The sequence below is a fragment of the Macaca nemestrina genome, chromosome 8 (assembly GCF_043159975.1).
Source record: "Macaca nemestrina isolate mMacNem1 chromosome 8, mMacNem.hap1, whole genome shotgun sequence".
Lineage (NCBI taxonomy): Eukaryota > Metazoa > Chordata > Mammalia > Primates > Cercopithecidae > Macaca > Macaca nemestrina.
This window is the reverse complement of record NC_092132.1, coordinates 60,692,659-60,715,886: the sequence shown is the minus strand read 5'-3', so window position 1 is coordinate 60,715,886 and position 23,228 is coordinate 60,692,659. Positions and strand designations below refer to the sequence as shown.

General features: G+C 35.7%; 1 protein-coding gene and 1 long non-coding RNA gene across 19 annotated transcripts in view; one reads left to right on the top strand and one right to left on the bottom strand.

Moving 5' to 3' along the window:
- LOC139355815 (uncharacterized) overlaps nucleotides 1-14,164 on the bottom strand; it is a 46,200-nt gene extending 32,036 nt beyond the window's left edge. Inside the window, exon 1 of the long non-coding RNA XR_011606921.1 lies at nucleotides 14,028-14,164. This is a non-coding gene — a long non-coding RNA (uncharacterized lncRNA). The remainder of the gene's footprint in view (nucleotides 1-14,027) is intronic.
- Nucleotides 1-23,228, top strand: part of LOC105477129 (RALY RNA binding protein like) — a 733,794-nt gene that overhangs the window by 426,926 nt on the left and 283,640 nt on the right. The gene's annotated exons all lie outside the window — the stretch shown is intronic.

The following is a 23,228-nucleotide window of genomic DNA, read 5'->3' as shown; positions in this document are numbered from 1 at the left end:
TTCACAGATGTTAACAGAAGACTGAAGACTCCTGAGATAAAGAAAAATGATTTTCTTATTTATAATACAGCAAAAAGCATAGACATCAGCGTGTTTGGGTGGCTTCCTCTTGCCACCAGATCTCAGGGGTATAATGCAGATGGGCCCAGATAGTGCGTACACACCCAGTAGGTTGCATTACAGAAGATAAAGCTAAGTTTGCGTAAGGAACCCAATTTTTAAATAACGGATAGTAAGCACACTTTCCCTCTTCTCCAAGGGAGAAAATCTCTATTATCCTGGGCTGCTTGTTGTACCAATATCCTTGGAAAGATGTTCCAAAACAAAGTTAGGTCATTGCCTTTCTCACAAGACATGCAGAAACATGAGAGAACCATGGCTAATAGTCTCCCAATATCACTCATAAAATACTTCTACAACGTGAACTAAACAGGGCAGGACTTGAGCCAGACTTGATGTAGGACTGTGTGATGATGATGGGGAAAAAGAAAGAACATGGAAAAAAAAAATGAAATTCACAGATCCAGTATGTCAAAGTGACTTTGAAACTATAATTTACCTTTAGCTAAATAATCTGTATCTAGAATTGGCAGTGGCTATATATTGACACCTATGATATTTGTGGCTTTTATTTCTTGATAGGACACCTCTGTTTCCATCTTCACCATAGCTCTTTTCTTTTTGTTGTTCAGTGTTAATTTTGTACTGTAGCTCTTTTATATTTTATTGTTTCTGTGTGCCACACACATGAGCAGCTAACCAGTGCATTTTGTTTATTGGCCAGGTGATTCTAACCAGGATGGGTGACTTAACAGAAAAAGAAAAGCAAGGAAAACCTACATGACCCATAAAACCCAATTTCCAAAAGGCCAGGTTCTCTATTTAAGATTCCCATAACTTGCTCAGTTTCCATACCGCAGAGAATAGCAATTCTATTTAAAAGCCATAAGGAAATGGTAGCAGATATTATCAGAAATATACACAGGGACAGGACCCTTTTTTACTTTAAAAATTTTAAAGATAAGTTTCCTTTCAAAAATAACTGTGCTCACTCTCTTCAGGAATAACCAAAGCTTTCATTTTCTTAGCTTTCTTTCTTTTTTATTTTTGCCCTCTGTTGAAAGGCAAGACTTGTAGATTGATACAGATCTGTCTATATAAGATATGCGAAATATATAGTTTAAGTTTCCTTAAACTCTGTGGTAGTTTCCGCTATAATTACTAATTTTAATCTCACCAAATCTGTTGTTAACATTAACATCAAACACTATTTATAAAGCGCTTAATTGAATGTGGGCATGTGAATACAGTTGAACAAAGCTAATTAATGCATACCAAAATTAAGTAGGCTACTATAATGGGACATATCCCACAATAGTACCTGGAACAGAGGAAATATCCACCAATTTATGGTTAAGCCGAGAAGAGTGGGTTTATAAGCATAAAGCATAAAAATGAAAAGTTTCAGAAAATGTTTCAATAACTATGAAAATAAATGAATATCATATTTTCTTTATTAAATTTATCAGTTCCGCCTTCATTACTCTCAAATTTGCACACAAGGATAAGGATATTGCCCACTAATAGATAAAGTTATCTCATCTAATATACACATATTTTGCTTAAAGGTTGTTTGAGAATCAAACAGGCTTCTTGGGTTAATGTACTGACTGCACTGGTGAACTCCAAAAGTATAATAGAGCACCAGCATTAGACTTTGTATTTCATTACAACATATGACTGCTTTTTTCACATCACCTACTTACAGTGCACTTCTAAGTACATTAGTTTGGATCTTATCTTTTTAATCTTTGTAAATGGTGAGAGGTAAGAGTCCAAATTCACTCTTTCTGCTTGTGTAGTTCCTTCTTCACCAACAACTTAATTTAAGCTCTCCCCTGTATGTCTGATCTTCCCTATCTTGTGAGTTCTATTCACTCATACTTTGTGATTTCTTATAATTTCTGCAGTTCAGGCTTTCAAATCTTCCATATTGTCTGTGTTCTTCTTAAGCTGCCTTAGCTTCTGTTCTGTTAACTGATAAACTTTCCTCATGTGTTGCCAATCTTCAATTTAGAGTCCTGAATAAAAAATCTAGCTGTCACTAAACACTGTGATCTCTATTTGGGAAGAATTTTCAAAAAGATCTCTAGTGGCTTATCAATTGGCTTTTGTCCAGTAGGACACAGGTTTTTTGCATTTAACCTCTAATAGGGTATCATATGAAATAGAATGGGATACTTATAATATGTAGCCATGTGCCTTCTTACAGAGTAGAAGACTTTGTGAAGGTAAAGCCTTAGCTGTGTCAGGCATTTGTGATTTCAAGAGTCCAGTGTAAATCTCTGTACATAGGCCATTTATAATTTCATGGATTGTATCTTTTATCTCTAAGTTGATTCATTTAAAGCAGAGGTCTGAATAGTTTATTCATTCTTCACCTTAGCCCTAAAGGAACACTGCATATATTCCTTTGGTACGAGATAAAACTTCTCCTTTGCAGAGTGAACAGTTACCTCCATAACTGCCTAAACTCAGGTCTAGTCTCTCTTTTTGCTAGATTTAACACACCCTTATATGCACTGCCCTTCCTCAGAACCTTTCCGTCCACTTGTTTACGATCATCTTCCTTGTAGCTGTGCCTCATGAACAACTATTTCTTCACTGCCTCACTCATGGTAGCATTTGTGTCCACTTTAATGCTTCTTGTAGTTTTTTCCACATCAGCTCCCACCATGTTTTCTGTCCTACTGATTTCGACATTTTCTATTTAACCTTCTTTACCTGAATTTCTCTACCTAAATCCTCATTCAGTTCATATTTCTGGCTTCTAATTTCCCAGCCCACTTAAGTATTATCTATCCATCAACCCCAATGCCTAAAAAGCATTAACATCTCTGAAATATTTATTTTCACTTAATAGTGTAGTTCCCTTTTAGGAAATGAAATTCACAGTGCAGTCTACAATAAATTAGACAAAATAGGATATTATAAGCAATATAATCACATTGTCTAGCATTTAAGGATGTATTAAAAACAACTTATAACAAATTATTGTTCATAAGACATAAATGTTCTTCCTTTTTTGATCCAAAGTGAGAACATTTAAGGGCTTATTGTATAAACAAGATTGTACTGACATTAATTATAGATAAAAATGAACATGATTTGTTACTAACAATTTCAGTATTCAGAATATTTATATTGTTATTAATAAGATTGGGAGCAGAGAGCTAAAACATTTTACTTTGCCTTAAAAAATGCAAGCCACTATCAGCCTAACCATTTTAATATAAAATAAATGTTTATATTATAGCATAATAAATTATTACTCAATCTGCCACAATCATTACTTTAGTTAAAACCGAATGTACTTGTGGCTAGCTTAGGAAAGGAGACATTTTCATGTTAATGTCAATTTTTTTAACCTAAATTATTCCAGCCTATTGATCCTAGATCTGAATCTTCAAAGAAAACTGATTTATTTCATTAAATGGAATATTTTAACCAGAGAAGTCTATCAAGTTGGGGTTTCAGCCTGAATGAACCTTTTCCATTTAGAAAATTGATCTTCCAGTCACACTTTTATTAACCTTGAGCTTTTAGAGCATGGTTGCTTTTAAAGACAGAGAGATCATCTCCAGTAACATCTTATATCATTGACATGTTGGAGTATGGATGTTAGAGCAAACTAAGTTTGTGATATATAACCACCCCCACACAGGCAAAATGAACAAGGCATATATTTAAATAAGCAAGCTAGACAACATGCAGAGCAGTGAGTAAGGAGTAAATACTGAGTCACCCTTCGAACATAATATATACTGGTAACTAAAAAGGTGGGCATGGGGCAGAAACTCCATAAAAATAATAAGCCTGCCATGATGTATTTTATTTACCAAATTACATCTCCAAATAAATTGCTGTACCATATATATAAAGAATTGAAAATATCTTTGAACACAATTATTTGTGTTGCCTATTGATTCATTAAGAGAAGAGCATTGTTGGAATATGATTTACTTGGATTAACAGTGGTCCCTAGAATTAATTGGGCACAGAGTGAATATCTCAAAGTGAACAGTTCACAAAGTACTGGAATATTTATCAGAGAACTAAATGACTGATGTACAATGAGGCTACTCGGTAGAGTAACTACAGTGTAGGTTTGGAGCCCAGAAAAACAAGATTTGAATTCTGGCAGCGGCACTTAAAGCCATGTGCCCTTGGGTAAATTTAAACCATCTTTAAGTTTTTAAAAGTGTGAATAACAGGCACTTTTAAGAATCCTAATATTAAACAAAATGTTTGAAACTGTGCTTTCAAAAAAGGAGGCCCTCTTTAAATAGGTAGCAATAAAATATGAAACATAACTGACAAGGATCATAGAAAATCCATTTTCTAGCAACAGTATTTTTTCCTCTCTAGAAAATCCAAGAGAGTGAAGGTAAACTTGTAAATTTTTTAGTGTCCAAGAAATCAGAGCAAATGGGATTTGTAGTATGAGCCTGATCATTAAGGCATGCATCTCCATAATGGAAGAAGATTACATGCTCATGGGAAGAGCAGGCAGAATCCTGAGCAAGCGTGAGCCCTTTCAGAGAGGAAGGTGAGAGAAACTCACATTCCTTCTCAAACCACCCATTCTTTCCTTTCTGAGCACCAAATTTCAAGTGACACCCACATTCCTTAGACATGATATGAGATTTGCTCAGCTAAGAATTTTTTAGATATTCTATGAGTTTACTATCAAATGGATAAGAAGTCAATTACATAAATTGTGACACCTAAGTCACAATTCTGTTTACTTGAGCTCAGTGTAAATTTTGAGAAGATGTCAGGTTCTTTGGTTCTACATAAATATACTGACACTTTCAATCAAGTCATTATTGGTGTGTCCCCATTTATCCAAATTACTGCTGTTGGCAATTTTGTGTTGCTTCGTATTCCCATCACTTTCTATACTTCAATTGATCCATATTTTACCTCTTCAATTGTGTGGGTTTTTTCTCAGCAACTGCCATATTTGAAAACCATATCTCATAATTGTCTCTCAAAGACTTAGTATGTATGCTTCTCTGACACCTGGTTTTAAATTCTCAGGAAATACTGGACAGGAACCATCAGTTTTTCAGGGTTAAGAGAAACCATCTTTTCCAGCAAAGAATCCCTTCTTTTTCTTTTGTTAAGCTAAGACTCTTGCCAAGAAATTCTAATTTAAGAAGCCTAATTTGCTGGTCTTAGCTGTTTGATTGCTTCTGGTTCCCCTGTGATGAGTCTGTGGAAACAAGGGCCATGGTGAAGCCAACCCAACCAAACTACAGAAGTGAGTTCCTTTTCTCAGTGTCTGTGGTTTGTCTTCACGCTCCTGTTAGGTACCTATGGAAAATTTTTCCTGGTCTCAACTCTCCTGAATAATTCTGAATCAGCTAATTAGGTGACTAGAAAGGTAGCAAATTCCTGGGTTTACAAGCATTTTTTCTTTCATTGATTTTCTTTGATTTGCTTTTGCTCTAACTTCTTTCCCTCTATCCTGGGACTTGATTTGTATATGGCAACTACGGGAACTCTTACTGATATAAATAGAGCAGAAAGTGGGAGTCTCCCTGTTACTTAAAAAAGCAGGATGAGGGTTTAGGTGACAAAAAAATAACGATAGTTGATAGAAAACAAGAGGCTCTCTATCCCCCTGAGCATAACATACAAACCTCTGCTATCTGAGCCCTATTCTCTCCAGCCTCACCCTTGTTTATAATGTTACCTTGCACTAGATTGTTCTTGGTTCCTATGCTTGTCTTCCTGGAATGCCTTACTCCTCCCTCTTTATCATGTTGACTTTCTCATTACTTATTTATTTTTAGGGGCAGGGTCTTGCTCACCCAAGCTGGGTTACAGTGGTGCACTCATAACTCTCACTGCAGCCTCGAACTCCTGAGCTCAAGCAATCCTCCTGCCTCAGCCTCCCACTACAGGTGTGCACCATCATGCCCAGCTTGTACTACAGGTGTGCATCACCATGCCAAGCTCTGTTTCTCATTTCTGTAGAAGGAGTATTGAGGTCGTCTCCTCCAGATTAACTCTGTAGACCTCCACCTAGAATAGTAAGTCCTCCCTGACTTCTCTTGTCCTACATACCACATTATTTTATGAATATCGATTTGTGCTTGTGTCTAAACTGCAAGCTCTGGATTTTGAACCCATCAACACTTGGAAAAGGATCTCATTTTTTTAATCCCCAGTAAATATCAGTGTTTCACACTTAATAGTGGCTCAATCAGTGTTTGTTGAATAAATTAAAATGTCTGAGAGAGAGATATATATATAGTTGATATATATATAGTTGATATATATATATCAACAGTAGTCTGTTAGGTTTAAAGAGGACTTTATATAATGTTATAAACAGTATCATCTGATAACAAAAATGTAGCATTAAAATTATTTGTAAACATTTCTAATATTTTCTACTATGAATAATGCTGCAATAAATATGGGAATGTGGGTATCTCTTCAACATTTTGATTTTCTTTTCTTTGGAAAATTACCCAGCTGGATCATACGGTATTTCTGTTTTTAGTTTTTGGAGATCCCCCCATTCTGTTTTCAATAGTGGTTCTCTCTCCACGCTGTAGCTATGTTACTTTTTGTCTTTTTGATAACAGTCATTCTATTGTGATGAGATGACATTTCATTGTGGTTTTGATTTGTATTTCCCTGATGATTTGTGATGCTGAACATTCAATTTCGGTATGTCATTACAAAAATATCTAATTTTCAGTTTAGGAACACTGTAGCAAAAACATATATAACCTTAAGATTATTTAGATGTAAAAATAAATTGTTCTCATAGGGCTGGATAACACATTTCATAAATATTTAAACAACTTGGCTTGCTATTTTCTTTATTATCATGTATCACTGACCACTAAAAATTTCGTATATGTGCTATGATTATAGAAAATATTAAAACCTCATACATGTGAAATATTTTATATATTTAATATTAGCTAGAAAAAATTTAGTGTAGATTAATTTAGCATTAATATAGCATCACATTGTACTTAGGTAGATATATACAATTATAATTTGTCAATATGCAATAAAATAAAACTTAGAGATAATGCTTTGTATTTATTTTGTAAGTCAAAAAACAATATAACAAAATAGGCTTATTCCTCCCATAGAAGTTAGTAAAATAACTATAGCAAACATATCACTAATTAAACATTCATGAAATGTCATTTTCAAAGAATATAAGGCAATATATATCTATTGAGCTTCCTACCATGGTTAAAACCTATTAATTATTGAGATATTCAAAGGAATTACTCCCTTTGATCTTGCTAACAAGATAAAAATATCGAATGTCTTAGGTGTTTTATCATTCATTCTTTTCACCCTCTCCCCCAGCAACAACAACAAATATTTGGATTGATTCAATTGCATTTGCAAATGTATGTGTATGTGTTTCTTAAAGGAAATTTTGTTTTAGAGATACAATTTTTTAAATCTCTTTTTCTTCAAACCAATTGTTCCAAAAAGAACATTTTGCTTTTGTTATTTGAGGAGGGATGTGAGAAATCTGTCCAGGGGTTAGCAGGAGGTATGTTTTTTTCTTCTGCCATTATCTGTAGAACTATGAGCTCTCATGACCTAGGCTAATTTGATGATGAGTTACTTTCTGTTTTGAATCTGATTTTTACATTGCCAATCTTTGCCAAATTGATGGTTAATATCCTAAGCACATACACTTATCAATTTTCACAGTGCTGTCTGTCAATCCTTGACTTATTTCAACCCAAAACGTTTAACTTGGGAACTTGCTGTTATTATTTTTGTTTTAATATTGGTTTTATTGTTTTCCTTTTTCCCTTCTAATACAGAATAGTGTGATGTTTAATTACATTCCGTCCCCTAAGCAGGACTCATCTTCAATTCATCAAACGTAGTCCTTTTCTTTTTTAATCGTGTGAAATTAGAACACCTCTCCAAGGGCTAAGGTGAAGCATTTTGTTCTTTATATATAAATACAGACAAATCACTGATCGTGAACTATCTTCTGACATTTTTGGTTTATGCTAGACTCTTTCTCTTGGCTGGACTTTAGTTTATCTTGTGACCATCCACTTTCTGTTATTTGCCTGCTGAGCGTACATTTTTGCTTTTGCAGCCTGTGTAGAAAGGTCTGTACTTTAAAAAGTTAGTAGGTAAAGAGAGGTTGGTATTTGAGGCAAAATGTTGTCCTGGGAGGATCCTCATAGCTGACATTTGCTTTCCTTCTAGATCTCACAGACTGAATTTGCAGGCCTTTGGGACTCTGTGCACAGCCCATCTGTTAGAGCAAAGCTATGCCAAGCCGATCTAGATATGACTGAGAGGAATGAAGAGGGGATTTTTTTAAAATTACTTCTATAGTCACTTACTTTTTCTTTAAATACAAAGCCACATTGTTGGGATGAACTTGATTCTGCCATCAAAGGCAAACTGACAGTGTGGTATTAGAAATAAACATCAAACAGAACCTGTTGACATGTCAGTTTATATTGGAAAGGTGTCAGGTTTCATGTCATGTGTGTTTCTGTTCAATGATTTGCATCATGATGCTATCGGTTATCAACAATGACTGAATTAAGTTAAACAACATGTTCGGGAAACATTTAGTAAGTGCCTATAATGTATAAACTATTTGGAAAATCTTAGATATGCAAAGATATCTGAGATGTGGTTCCTTCTTTCAAGAAGTTTTCTAATGGGGGATGGCAGAGCACAGATGTATCCAGAGAATAAAATAAATACCATTTAATATGTGCAAATAGCATAGTTTTAATATTGATGCCACTTATATCTTAGTACCATGGATAAGCAATTCACTAAATTGTGTTATGTATGACCTACATTTAATCTTATAACAAGTTATCTCCATTTTAAAAGGGAGGAGATGAGATGCAGACAAGTTATGGCCCTAGATATGAGAGGTCATCAGGAGGATAATGCTTTATCTCAAAACCTATGTTTACCAAGAAGCTACAATGCCTAGGGAAAGCAAAGACAGGGTAAGGGAAAATCAAAAATGTACTTAATGGTGGGGCAGATGCCTGCCTCTATGAGAAATTATATGGAAACTAAACACCCACTTTGTGATAGTGGCCTTGGAAGATTTTCTGCTGGGAAGCCTACTAATGGGATTTAAATTAGGTCAGATGAAGCTGGTTTTGCCCTGCTTCACCCAATTCCATCTTCCTGCCTTTGAACACAGATGCAATGGCCATAGCTGCTGCCACCATCTTGCAACAAGAGAAAAAAAAAAGAGAGAGAGAGAGAGAATTGCATGCCTAGACCTTGGCTGAGATGAGTTGTGAACATAGCATAGCCAGCAGCTGTCTTCCTCCATGTTTGTTGTTAAGAGAAAAATAAATAAATAAATAAATAAAGCCCTGTTGGTTTAAGCCATTGGAAAATCAGATTTTCTGTTATTTGAAGCTTAATGGAAACTTAAGTAACAAAATCTGTCTTTAACCTAAACTATTGAGGCTATGATGCTATTGTAGTCTTCCTCCTTTTCAACATTTTAGCTTCCTTGATTTGTATAACTCCACTTACTTTTGGTTTTGGAATAACCGTCTGGTTAGTTACACTTTATTTTCTCTGTAGACTGTTCTTTCACTTCCTACCTCTTAATGCTATTTCCCATAGTTCCATTCTTGTCTCGTAATTTTCTCACTGCAAGAAGTATTTGCACTGCATACTCTCTCTCCGTGAGCTCATCCTTTTCCTTGTTGTTAAAGAGGCATGTAATGTTGCCATAAAAGTGCTTTAACCGTGAATCATACGCAGCGACTTCCCAACCTGTATTTCTAGATCTTTCCCCTGAGTTCCAGACTGAAACATATCCAATAATCACATCAAATTCAAAATATCCAGTAACTGTTTTTCATCTTTCCCTACAAATCTTGTTTTCTAATCTACTCAGTTGCCCAAGTCAGAAATCTATAAGTCATTTTGGACTTCTCTAGATTGTCTTTTTATTTCTAGTCAGAAACCACATTCTGTCAGATTGTAATAACCCTTGACTCTATTTATTCCATCTTTACAGCCACTAAGCCTAAGCTTTTGCAGTATTTCTCATCTGAATTACTGCAGCCAGACCCTTAATGGATCTCCCTCCCTCCATTCTCTCATTCCAGTCAATTCCCCAACATTCTTATGAGAGTGATTTTCCTTAACAGAAATGTATTGGAGGTATTTGTTCACTGAGATCCTTCAAGGATTTTTCCAGAATTTTAAAGATGTAGTGCAAACGTTTAGCATGGCATTTCCTGACCTTGGTTTAGTTATCTAATCTCTTCTGTATCTATCCTATCACTTGCATTTATTTCCATTTATCCAGTTAATAAATAGCTATTGAGCAAATGATATGTATGAAAACCAGGCTAACTAATTGCTGGGGCTACAGACTTTGTCCTGGCCCTCATTGAACTTACTGTCAAGTAGGAGAGACAGATAATAAAGTCAGCAAAATAAGATCAGTCTGTGATTAGTAAAATAAAGAAAATAGATTTCTGTCCTTGAGAATAATGGTGGGGGAGAGTGCTTTGTATTACATCATCTCTGAAGGTCTCTCTGAAAAGGTAATATTTAAGCTGAGGCTTGAAGGATGAGGACTTAGCAATTTGAAGTGTCGAGGATTGAAATGTCCTAGGCATAAAGAACAGAAAAATAAAGAATATAAATTTAGATATATCACCACTGAACTATATACCTAAAAATGATAAAGAGGGTAATTGTATATGTATATTGTACCTCCACAAAAAAAGAACAGCAATTTTAAATGTCGTGAAGAGGTAAAGGATCTGGAAGTTTCTAGAAATTATCAGGCCAGTGGGGTAGGAGAGTAAGGGATGAGAAAGGTGGTGTTAACGTGAACCATTTGTAATTCTTAATTCCCCGAAAACGTAACACACTGACTATTGCTTTTTCCTTATACGAGTTTGCTATTATTATTGTTGCTTTATTATAATTAATATTACCTAAAAAGCATCCTCCTTTTGTGTTTGTCAGGTTAAATGTTACTCTTCTTTTAAATTCCTTTGGTATTTAAATGGATGAATGAATGAACAATTGACATTGTGTTATTATTACTGTAAATAATTGAGAAAATATTAAAAGAGTCAGAAAAGGGGAGTGGGAAAAATGCCTCTGATGTAGGTGTGAGATTTCACTTGGCTTCACAATCACACCGTGAGACTCACCTCCTGCCCACTACGGACAAGAGGCAGGAGAGGTGAAGTAACACATTCACACTGGCACACGAGTAAGTGAAAGAGGTAGGTGATGACTCCCTGCCTGGCTGGCTGCAAAGCAAGTGCAAACTTTCATTTAAAAAAGAGACTTAAATAATAAGTAACATTTAATCTGACATACATGGACATTTGCACTATGGGCTGCAGATATGTTGGTGTTGTTATGGTTTGATTAATTGTCTGGGTGGCTTACTGTCACTTCATTAAGGTGTCTGCTAAAATGTCACTTCCTGAAAAATGTTTTTCCTGAACCTGTCTTAAGAAAACTTCACCCACCACTGCTCTGCACCCTTTTTTTCAGGTTTTTTTTTTTTTAATATCTGACAATTTCTATTCATTTTCCTACTATTTATAAGAGCAGAGCCTGGAGCTCAATAACTGTATGGAACCAATGACTTGAATACTTGAATAAGAAAGCTAATCATAGCTCCTTCCACCCTCACAGTTTTATCTTACCAATTAAAAATGAATGGATATTTTTCTCCTTTTATCATATTGAGTGCCCTTCTGACAGCACAGCTTTAGATTCATCTATTTGAATCTCTTACAATAAATAATCAGCTTCCATGTCCTATCTACCCAAATATTGTATTTTAGGTTGCTTGTAAGCTGTGAAATTCAGGAAAGTATACTAAGTAACATGTGGCTTATTGTTAGTCTATATAAGAAAGACCTCGATTTTGGCTGCCTGTTGTTTATCTCAACCACTTTTATCTTAAGCCTTTGCTATCTACACAAGGGGCACATGTCAACACAATAAAATAAGGTAGATTTAGGAGTTCCCTCTGTGCAGCTGTGAGGCTGATGTGAAATGTACTGACAGCCGTCCCTAACCCTAGTGCCAAAAAATATAGTCCCACCTCGCTGCTGCCGCTGCTGCTGCTGCTGGCAGGGTGTGCTGTACTTTCCTACAAGCATTCCTACATACTCCTAATTTGAATTTTTGCAAAGCATTTAAAGTATTTCTCTAAACATATCAGAAATACAGGAAAGCTTACCACACCCTGTTTAAGAGGTTATTGTCTCTGATATTGTAGCACATTTTAATAGGGTTGTTTTCCATCTATTCTTATTCCCTCCCTTAACCTCAATATCAATTTGAGATCCATCGATGTGTCACATTCAGGATTTGTTACCAAGAGAAACTTAACTGTCAGGTTTCCTGTTCCTTTTTAGAGGATGAAGAATGCTCAGTAGCTTTTACTTATTATATGTGATAGATGAAGGAAAACAGTGCAACAAATGTATAAAAGCAGAATGGTAAATCTTTGAAAAGCACTTTGGTGCCACCATGTGGATAAGATTTGGTAGTTTTGAAACTATCCTGGGACATTCTGTTCTTCAAACATTCTACTTGCATACACAATTTTTGTTCCATTACCTTCCTAAAATCTAGTTCTCCCATTACCCTTGAAAAGGTGAATTTTTATTATAAAGTAAATCAAGGGAAGTCTCAGAAATTGATTTGAATAACATTTAACTTTTCAGCCAGAGCTCACTTGCTCTTTTTTTCTCCCTTTGAATGTGAAATAGGGGGTAAGACCTGATTTATAAGCTTCATTTAAGGATTTTCAATAAAAGAACATTATGTTTGAACTAAATCAATAACTTTTACTTGGGTTTTCATCTTCATACACAGCCTCAGGCCTGAGTACCTCTGCATTCTAATCAAAGAACATCATCTCTCTTTTTATGTACAAACCTTAATGTGGCTTACTAGAAACCATTCTAACCGGTCCACAAAAACCAACATTTGGTCTTTTTGACAACCCTTTGTGGTAGGTACTGTCATCATAATCATTACCAACACCAGCAGCAGCATAGTCTGTGCTCTTAACCTCTGTGCTCCGTTTACCTGCTGCTCATTTCAATCAGCCTACGATTTGAGGAGCCTCTCACTTAACACTCGTGTTCTCAATCTATAGGCTCAACCCTGTTCAGTTTTCTAGGTGATCGTAACTCAGGCAGATAGGTACTATGCCCATAGCCATGGCATCATTGTGTACATTGGATCCATTATTACTTCATTTGCTCCAAACCTAGATTCTGTAGTGCCATGGGCATGCCCTGTAAATCCCCAGATTTACTGGCAATCTTATTCTCCCTCCCTATTGTGTTGGCCCAACCAGTATGAACTCCTGCCTCAATGACCTAGCACACCACTTACATACTGGGGGAGAACACAACCCTGGATTCTGACATCCTCTGGAAGGCTGAACTATGATGCTCGTGGCTAATTGGCATAAATATTTCCATTGAAATGCCCCTGCTTCCAGGTTAAACCTAGGAGAGCCAAGTTTAAGTAGCCAGAGTTATTTGTGAGATTCATTAATCTGCACACATTCTATGTACAGACAGCCACACACTTGAGCCCATTCTGCGAGCCCCTTGACCCCATCCTAACTCCTCCTCAGTGTGTGTTATTAAGATCACAGTAGGTTTTCAACCCAAATCAGTCCAGCTCTTTTCCACTGCTCTGCTATATCACACTTCTTTTGGTACTCGCCTATTCCCATGGTGCTCTTGCACTCTCACACACACATCAAATATCTCCCCTCAGTTTCTTTAAAAAGGTGCCAATCTGTGCCACATTTGACAAAGTTTCTCTGATGATTTGTCTGAGACAGAGAGTTTACTAATTTCTTCAATCATAGGAAATTGAATGAATCGTTTCCAGCAAAAATCCCCCAGTTATTTGAGCAGGAACATGCCATGCTCACTACTGACCTTGAGCTTGTAAATAATCCTTAATATTAATCTTTGGTTTCATGTGTGCCTGCAGAATTGTGAAACACTGTCGGTACTTTTTTACATTGTTTTAATTTAAAAAACACAAGGACATCGCTTTAGAGCCTGGGACCGTTCTGTGAAAACAGAAGACAACTTAATATGGAGTCCTTAATAATTTAGTTGAATATATTTAATTTAATTTTCCCCTGAAGACATCAATATGTTTTTCTAAAAAGAAGTGGATGGTCTTTCCATTGCATGCATATAACTCAAATATGGCTAGTGTGTGCTTCTAAGTGTCTATCCAACCTGATGTTGAATGGCTGGGAATTCATACATGGACCTTTGTTTTTTACAATTAGTAGGTATAGTCTTGTAATAAATGAATGTTTTTTATAAACCGAGTATCAAAAAGGTATTAAAGGGCAATATACCATATATATATTTGTTTAAGGTCATTATATAAGGGAAAAGCTCAGTGTAGTGTAAAGATTTGGAGTCATAGAATTGAGTTCCAATTCTACTCTCAACTGTATTAACTACTTATTAATATTTTTATTTCAGTGAAAACTTTTTATGTAAATGGAGAAAATAATGCTGTCCTTCTGGAAGTGGGCTCTGTGTGTGTGTGTGTGTGTGTGTGTGTGTGTGTGTGTGTGTGTGTGTGTGTGTTTAAAGATGATAAATCTAAAGTGCCACATTCATGACTCATACATTTTAATTGTTCTATAATGATTATCTGTGTTATTTTTAACTCAGTAAAACCCAAACAGTATTTCTTTCTTTTCCTGTGTCTTTCCCAGATTTTCTTCTTCCTCTCTTTTTTTCCCTCTTTTCTTCCTGCTTCTTTCTCCCAAAAAGCAGTAAATTATGGAGAAGAAGCGATACATATCACATTCTTACAGATCAACTGCTTCATTTCCTTTTGACCCTCCCTGGCCAAAGTGCATTTATAATTTACAGTAATGCAATACTAAATTTAGGATAATTTACAAAGGCAATTTTAGTCAGAGTAATTAAATATGAACTCAGAGTAATTATAAATTCAAAATGATTTTTAAACTGTGAGAGAAAAATCAGCAAAATATTTAGCAAAATGGTAATTCAAAATGAAGGAACCTTTGCATAGTTTCATTTAAAATTTAAAATCAGTTCAGATATCCAACAATTGTCTACAGTGTGTCCCCACATTGCCCATAGGTAGACCACAGAATCCCCAATCAGTGTTTCACTCCACTCTCAACCATTAGGAAACTGTAAAAAGCAGAGTAATTCGGTCCACTTGGGCATCTGGATCGCTTGCCCTGGACTTAGCATTAGAGAGCTCTGCTCTGCTCCTTTCCCAGCAATATTTTCCTCAATCTGTATGTTCACTACCAATGAGGAACCTATTGTGTGTATACTTAGATTCTCCACCTGAGTGTGTGTATACTTAGATCCTCCGCCCTTCTTGTCAACCTGTGTTTCTCAAACCCTCTAGGGACAAGGATCATTTTTCTCTTCACTGTTTTGAGGATCAATATGTTGATAAAAATACACTAAAAATAAATTTCTAAAAAGACAAAATGTAATTTAAAAGAAATATAAATTATACGCATCTAGGGTTTTTTATTTTTTTATTAGTGTTAACAGACATGTAAGTACTCAGTCAAGTTGCTGTGAAGTTTCTAAGCTCTTACCCTCAATTTTGTATGTATCTTGTTGAGGTCCGGTAACAGTTTCCAGACAGCAGCTGTTTATGGACATGCGTTGAGTAGCAGTGTTCTAAATCACACCGCCAATCCTCAGGCCCCCTGAATTTCCTGCGCAAAGGTCCCGAGCCAGTCACAGTTGCCTAGAGCATCTCCTCCAGGATCATTCTCCCACGAGTGGTGATGGAACCGCTTGGCCCGCGGGATAACCTAGGGTAAACTGTTGGTGGGTCTTGTGGGCTTGTGGACAGAACTTGGACATATGGGCCAATACGTCCCTGTAGGGAGACATGGGCACCTCATGCAGGACTGGGTTGGGAATGGGAAGAAAGGGGCCCAGGATCCCGGCAATTCCTCCTCTTACCCTCTTGCTCCATTCCCAGCAAACATTTGAGTGGGGATGCAATTGCAGTTTTGCCAGTATTTTTCTATATTTCTGAGGGCCCTGCTGTTCCTTGAGCCTGGACTCCCTGGATCTGTTAGACTAATTCTGAGGTTTGCTCGTGCCTCCCACTTCGCCTTTCCCCAGGGCTGCGGTTTTCATGTTCAGTGCATTTGCTCCAGATTCCCATGCAGGTTTACTCCTGTTTCCTTTTCTGAAAATGAATCTTTTAAACTATTAGCAGGATAAAGTGTGCCTATCCTAAATTCATGGATTTCCAAGATTTTTACAGGAACGACACAGATTTTCTTAATTCTAGCCATTGTAACACCTAATTGCCATGCCACCTCTGAAATGTCTGTGTTGATGACCCTGGTTTAGGAACCAGATCTGCCATGAATCCTCAGTACAGTTTAGCTCAGCAGAAATGTGTTTCATACCCGCAATTGGGTAGGCACCACATTGGGTTCTGGGATTACAGTGCTGCATAAGACCAAACCCATCCACTCAAAGAGTGCAATGTCTAACAGACTTTTTTTTTTCTTTTTTGTAAATGTGGACTCTGAAGTCCGGAGAGTTGAAGCAATTTACCCCCAATCCCACAGCTAGCGCAAGGAACCAGATGCTTCAAACCAGATTTTTGGCTCAGTGTCCAGGGACCTTTCCAGTTTATCATTCTTCCTCATATATCTGAGAAAGAAGCTAGCAGACATTTCTGAAAAATGTTCACTTTGCTGCATTGCTGTTCCATACATCAAAGAAATTTACGTCATCTTGAGGTTCTATAAGATCTTTTGAATCCCTTCCAATGTGTGGGAGACACAGAGAACTGGAAACAATTAAGGAGTCTGATTTTAGTTCTGAGGAACTTAAATTTATAGTTTCTCTTTGATCAACTTAATTAACTATTGCCTTCAGTTTCTTTGTCTGTGAAGTAGGAATAATCTATTTCATAGAGTTGGTATGAAAATTAATTATATATAGTTACCGTTGGTGCTACCTCATATGAGGAACTCAATGCATGAGAACTCCTTCCCCTTTCTTGTCTGTTTTGTTAAACTCAAATCCTTTAGTCACTACATGTGAATATACACATTCAAAGTATTCATTAGAAGGTACAAATTCACTATAACCACTGCCTAGTTAAAATTCACTATAACCAGTGCCTACTTTAAAACTCAATTTTTTAAAACAACTTTCTGAAACAATTATAGTCTTACAGAAAAATTGAGCAGATACTGCAGAGTTCCTATATAATCCTGAATGCTCTGCATACAATTTCCCGTATTATTAACATCTTATATTAGCACAATATATTTCCCATAATTATTGAACCAATGTTGATGTGTTAGTCTGTTCTCATGTTGCTAATAAAGAGATACCTGAGAGTTGGTAACCTATAAAGGAAAGAGGTCTAATGGACTCACAGTTCCACATGGCTAGGAAGGCCTCACAATCATGGTGGAAGACAAGGCAAGAGCAAAGGGATACCTTACGTAGTGGCAGGCAAGAGAGAGCATGTGCAGGGGATCTCCTCTTTCTAAAGCCATCAGATCTCACGAGACTTATTCACTATCATGAGAACAACATGCAAAAGATCCGCCCCCATAATTCAGTTACCTCCCACTGGATGCCTCCCATGTCACATGGGAATTATGGGAGCTACAATTCAAGATGAGATTTGGGTGGGGACACAGCCAAACCATATCAGTTGATAAACCATTAACTAAAGTCCAAAGTTTATTAAGATTTTTTTATTTTAGTTTTTACTGAACGTCTTTTTTATGTTCCAGGATCCCATTTAGAATACTATGTTATACTTAGCTGTCAAGTCTTCTTAGGTTCTGCTTGGCTGCTTGACTCCCAGACTTTCTTTGTTTTTGATGATAGTTTTGAGGAATACTGGTCAAGTATTTTGTAAGATGCTTTTCTGTTGTATTTTGTCTGATTTTTTTTCATGATTAGACTGTGGATAGAGCTTTTTGGAAGGAACATCACGGAGGTAAGGCAATTCTTAGCACATCACAACAAAGGATACATATATCCTTTATTTATAGCTGTTGATTTATAACTGTTGGTGCTGATCTGGATCAACCAACTGAAGTAGTGTTTGTCAGATTTTTCCACTGTAATGTTATTCTCTTCTGCTTTTCTTTGTGTACTGTGCTCTTTGAGAGGAAATCATTATATACAGCCCACATTCAAAGAGTGAGTAGTTATGCTGTCTCCTTTAGAGAGGAGTATCTGCATAATTTATTTGGAATCCTCTTCCTGCATTTATATGTTTATTAAACCACTTGTTTATATCAGTATGGAATGATGGGTATTTGTTTTACTTGAGTGTTATTAGCCATGATATATTTTACTTATTTTGTTGCTCGAATACTTCCAGCTTTGGCCACTCGGAGCTTCTTCAGTGGGTTCCTGTGCACTTTGACATCTCTCCATCAATGTACGTGTGTGTATTTGTGTATATTTTGTTTGTTTAGCATTTTCTTACTTTGTGGCAGTACAAGATGCTCCAGGTTCGGTTTGGATATTTCCTACTCCAGTATACAATCAGCTATTTCTGCAAGCATCCCTAGTTGTTTTTAAAGGAGAATGGCATTTGAAACTAAGATCTGGGCACTAGGCATGCTTGTTTCTACTGCAGTACAATTTAAGGCATTTGGATTTTAATGTCCACATTCATGGTGTTATTATCATCATAGTTTATCCTACTTTACAGAAAACTTAAAGTGGTATAATAAGATGCCACTGAGTGCCTTTTGGAAATTTTTTATTCATGTAAGCTTTTCCAGTTTCTTGTGGTTTGATTGATGAAAGTGTTATTAACTTCCTAAAAAGTATGATGTATATCAAAGAGGTGAAATGATTACTTTTATAGAAAATAAATGTTTATATACCCATTGTTCCCATTTACCTACCCATTTTCTTCCTAGCATTACAACCATCCCATTTTCTCTAGGACTGAGGCAGTTCCCAGTTTTAAAATCAAGAAAGTCCTGGGCAAGAATTAATCAGCCACTCTTTTCACAGCTCTGATAACAATTATAATTAGGTATTAAATAGAGACACTTAGATAGAGATATGTGGGTGTGTGTTCACACATGTATATGAATGAACACACACACACACACAAAAGTTGACATTATGTCTGAATATTTTCATCAGAATATCCCTAGCTTATTGGCTGGTTCACTGTATTAATATTTGTAAATTAAATGAGTGACTGATTAGGTTAATTGAATGAATTCATAACCTGTTTGATTAATGCAATAAATATATGGTCATACATCATATAAGTATTTACATATTACATGTCCGTTTTTAAAATACTTTCCACCTACTTTCTCTTTACCACTGTATCTCCATTTTCTCTAAACTGTACTAATGTAATGTTTGGGATAGTTTAAAAGCTTTGTTTTTATAGCCATGTCTATAGTGGGTTCACTCCCCCAATTACAGGAAGCACTCTCATACTAGTAAACAAAGTGTTGGAATTTGCATTTGTGGATGTGAATTTTTTTTTTCTGTTTTTGGTTATTTTGTCTCTATTTTTTAAAAGAAATTTACTGTTCCTGTTTTTTGTTAATTTTTGTATTTGTCTTACTAGTCAGAGCTCTTTTCATAGTAATGGTATTAGCCTATTTTCTAATATATACTAACCTTTTTCTCTTAGATTGTGGTTTGACTTGTTTGCTATGTAGAAGATTTATATTTTGGGATTTGGGGGGTTTGTGTGTTTCCAGTAGTGAGATTTGCTTATTATTCTTCATAACTTCTGGCTCTGGTGTCATTTGTAAAACTTAAAAAATGCTATTTGTTAAAAACACAGCATTAAAAGTGGCCCATGTGGTTGTCTGTGTATTACCCAAGTCATGAATACCTAGCAATATCAGTTACCAGAAATGATAAATGTCATAAAATCACATCTCACATCAGGAGAGCATAGTAAAGGCAGGAGAGCATACTTAAGTTGTAACACTTTCCCTGTGACAAAGTCCCCCTTTTGTAGGCTTTGTTGCTGGTATATACCGTATTTATCTATGAGCCAGGACAAGACCACTAATGAATCTTATAAAGCTTGAGGAAGTGACTATGCAAAAGAAAAGCAATCCAGCCTGTTACTCTACTCCAGAAGAGAGATGTGCAAGGACTCTAAAAATAAACAGTCTTCAATATTCCTTTCTGGAGATAATACAATTCTTTTATTTGAGATATGTAACTTTCTTTTCCTTTAATTACTACAAAAATAATTTGAATTTTATATAACTCTGTGCTATTTGGGAGTATTACTTTGTGTAGGTTGGTGCAAAATGGAAAATTACAAATATCATTTAAATGTCCTCTGAATAAACTAGGTATAAAAAGAGTAAGAAAACCAAGTTCAATACACTTGGAACAGCATTGCTAATGTTATTTTTAAATGCATGTTTATGAATCCATAGTAACACTGCACAAAGAAAAAAAAATCACCACTGCATGTAAATTGCTTGTATTTTCCAGTAAATACCACTTTAGTTTTGGTAGTAAAATTTACTGTGCAAAATGGATTATATTCACTCTTCCCTTTGAAGGTGGTTGCAAAGTGTGTTTTGTGATCCAAGTTCATGGATTGCAGAAGCTCTTGAAAAGATTATGGGTTTATGAGTTGCTTTAGGTAAAGAAGTTAATCAAATACTGGAAAAAATAAAATATCTAGGTAAACATACAACTTCAAGATAAAAGATTTAAGGTAGGCAGAGTTATGCTTGTCTTACAGAATTACTGTCTGAAACCCTAAAGCCTCAATTTGCATAAGAACTAAAAATGAATCATTTAAGAATCAAGTTTAACACAGTAAACTCAGTTGGAAATAGAGGAAAAACATAAAAGATATACTTTAGAAGAATAAACATCCTTGATCTTTTTACTGTGTTCTTTCACAAAATAATTGATACTAAACATAATCACAAAATTTGGGCAGAAAGCTCATGTGACATGATCCTGACTCTTAATAATAATGATAACCATAGAATCCACTGGATGTTTGACATGTGCAAGACACTGATACAGGTATCTCACATGTGGTAACTAACTACATCCTCTTAGCAACCTTAGGAAGGAACTGCTGTTACTATCCTCATTTTAGATGACAAAATTTAGACACACAATGGTGAAATAAGTTATCCAAAAATCACACATTAACTGCAGTAGGCAGAAATTCAAGGTAGATTTAATAGGTAATATGCATTTTTATCACTTACAGAATCCTGTTGATCCCATACAATAATGTACAGGGGGAAAAAAGTCTTTTGAAAAATTACAATGCCCAACAACACAGCTGAAACATTAATATCTTTATAGGTTGTTTAGTCTCTCAAATATTTTCCTAATTCATGCACAATTATTTCTTAAGGTCAGAAATCTGCAGTTTTTCCTTTAAACAATGTTCTTCAGATTTATATATATAATATACAAATCTTGCCATTCCTATTTCAACAGCTACAGAACTTGTAGCCTACCAGCCACCTTCTCTCTTTGTTCTAAAAAGTATAGAATCTTGAGTCAAGGAGTCTTCTCTTCCAAATTTCATCTCCACAATTTATAAGCTTTTACAGATTAACTAAATTGTTATGCCTCTGCATCCTTATCTGTAAAATGGGATCCACTAATAGTACCTACAACATTGAATTGCTGTAAAGATTAGTGTTTGTTAGGATCAATTTTCAAAGATAATTAGTTGAAGCACATTGTGCCTGGCACATAGTAAGAACTCAGTTAAGCCTTAGCTGTTGCTGTTGTTATTAATATAAGTACTAGTATCAATATTACTCTCAGAGTAGGTATTATTGTTGGTGTTGGAAGTAGTCTTATAAGAACAGACTAAAAGTTCTCCCTACACTCAAAATCTGAGCTAGTGTTATAGGAATGAAATCACAAAGGCCAGCTGGCAATATAGATCTTTCCTGACTTGAGGTTGCTTTTCAGAATCGGGAAGGACACATAAAAGATGCATCTCCTGCATGGAAGAGTGGTCACTAAACTTTAGGTTACATCTTCCCCATTTCTCCAGAATGACTGTGCCTCCAGCCCTTCAATCTCCCTCAGTAATAGGCCGTTTAACTTACCTGTGGAATATTGTATAGATTCTCAGGTGTTTACGGCTGGAAAGAAATTTGCAAGTGAATTATTAAGTTGGCACAAATGTACTTGCAGTTTTTGCCTTATTTTTAATGGCAAAAACCACAATTACCTTTGCACCAAACTACTAGTTCAACAGCTGGGGTCTACAGAAGGCTGTAAAGTCAGGATCTGCTGCTGTGGAAAGAGCTAAGACTACAGTCAGATTGTTCCTCCCTTCTTTCCTTTTTTTTTTTTTTTTTTCATTTTCTTTGTTTAGAAATATTTACATATTTTCATATTTTCTAAAATCTTATAAAATATGTTGGTAGATTTGAACCCACAGAACAGTTTCCCCAGAATTATCCAAGAGGATTCAGTCCAGTCACTGTACATGGCATTTTACGACCTCAATAAAACATCTTCCTGATACCTGCCCTTGAGGAATGATGGCGAATATTACTGTAAAATGAGGCTTTAGAGGCAGAAACCACTGATTTCCTTATGTGTTATCATATGTTCAGTCTTGGTCACAGTGCCTGACAACTAATAGGTATTTCAAAACCATATAATCAATATGTGTGCTTTTTTAAGCAGCACGTTTCCATAAAGTTGCACTTTAAGATACTTTGTAGTTTGTTTTATGGAAATATTTCTAAAGTGAATTGTTACTCTTTTGCTCTACTCCTTTATTAAACTGAGTTTACTTTACCTAATTTAGCTAGTCGCAGAGGAATGTTAGAGATTCTCTCTCTCCTTTGAGCTCTTATTTCCCAGTTGTATCAGCTTTAAAGAGTCCTCTTTCCTGCTTCATGTTAAATACATTAAAAAAAAAAAAAAAACAGAATGTCCTTATGCTTAGCGTGGGCACCTGCATATAATAGACTATCAATGTCAGTATGTATTTATATACCATCTTATTCCAGAAAAGAATGACACCGGCTTAAACTCTCAATAAAGGTATCGCAGAGTTAAATTAAATTTGATTAATCAGTTTAAACAGTGTACTACAAATATAAG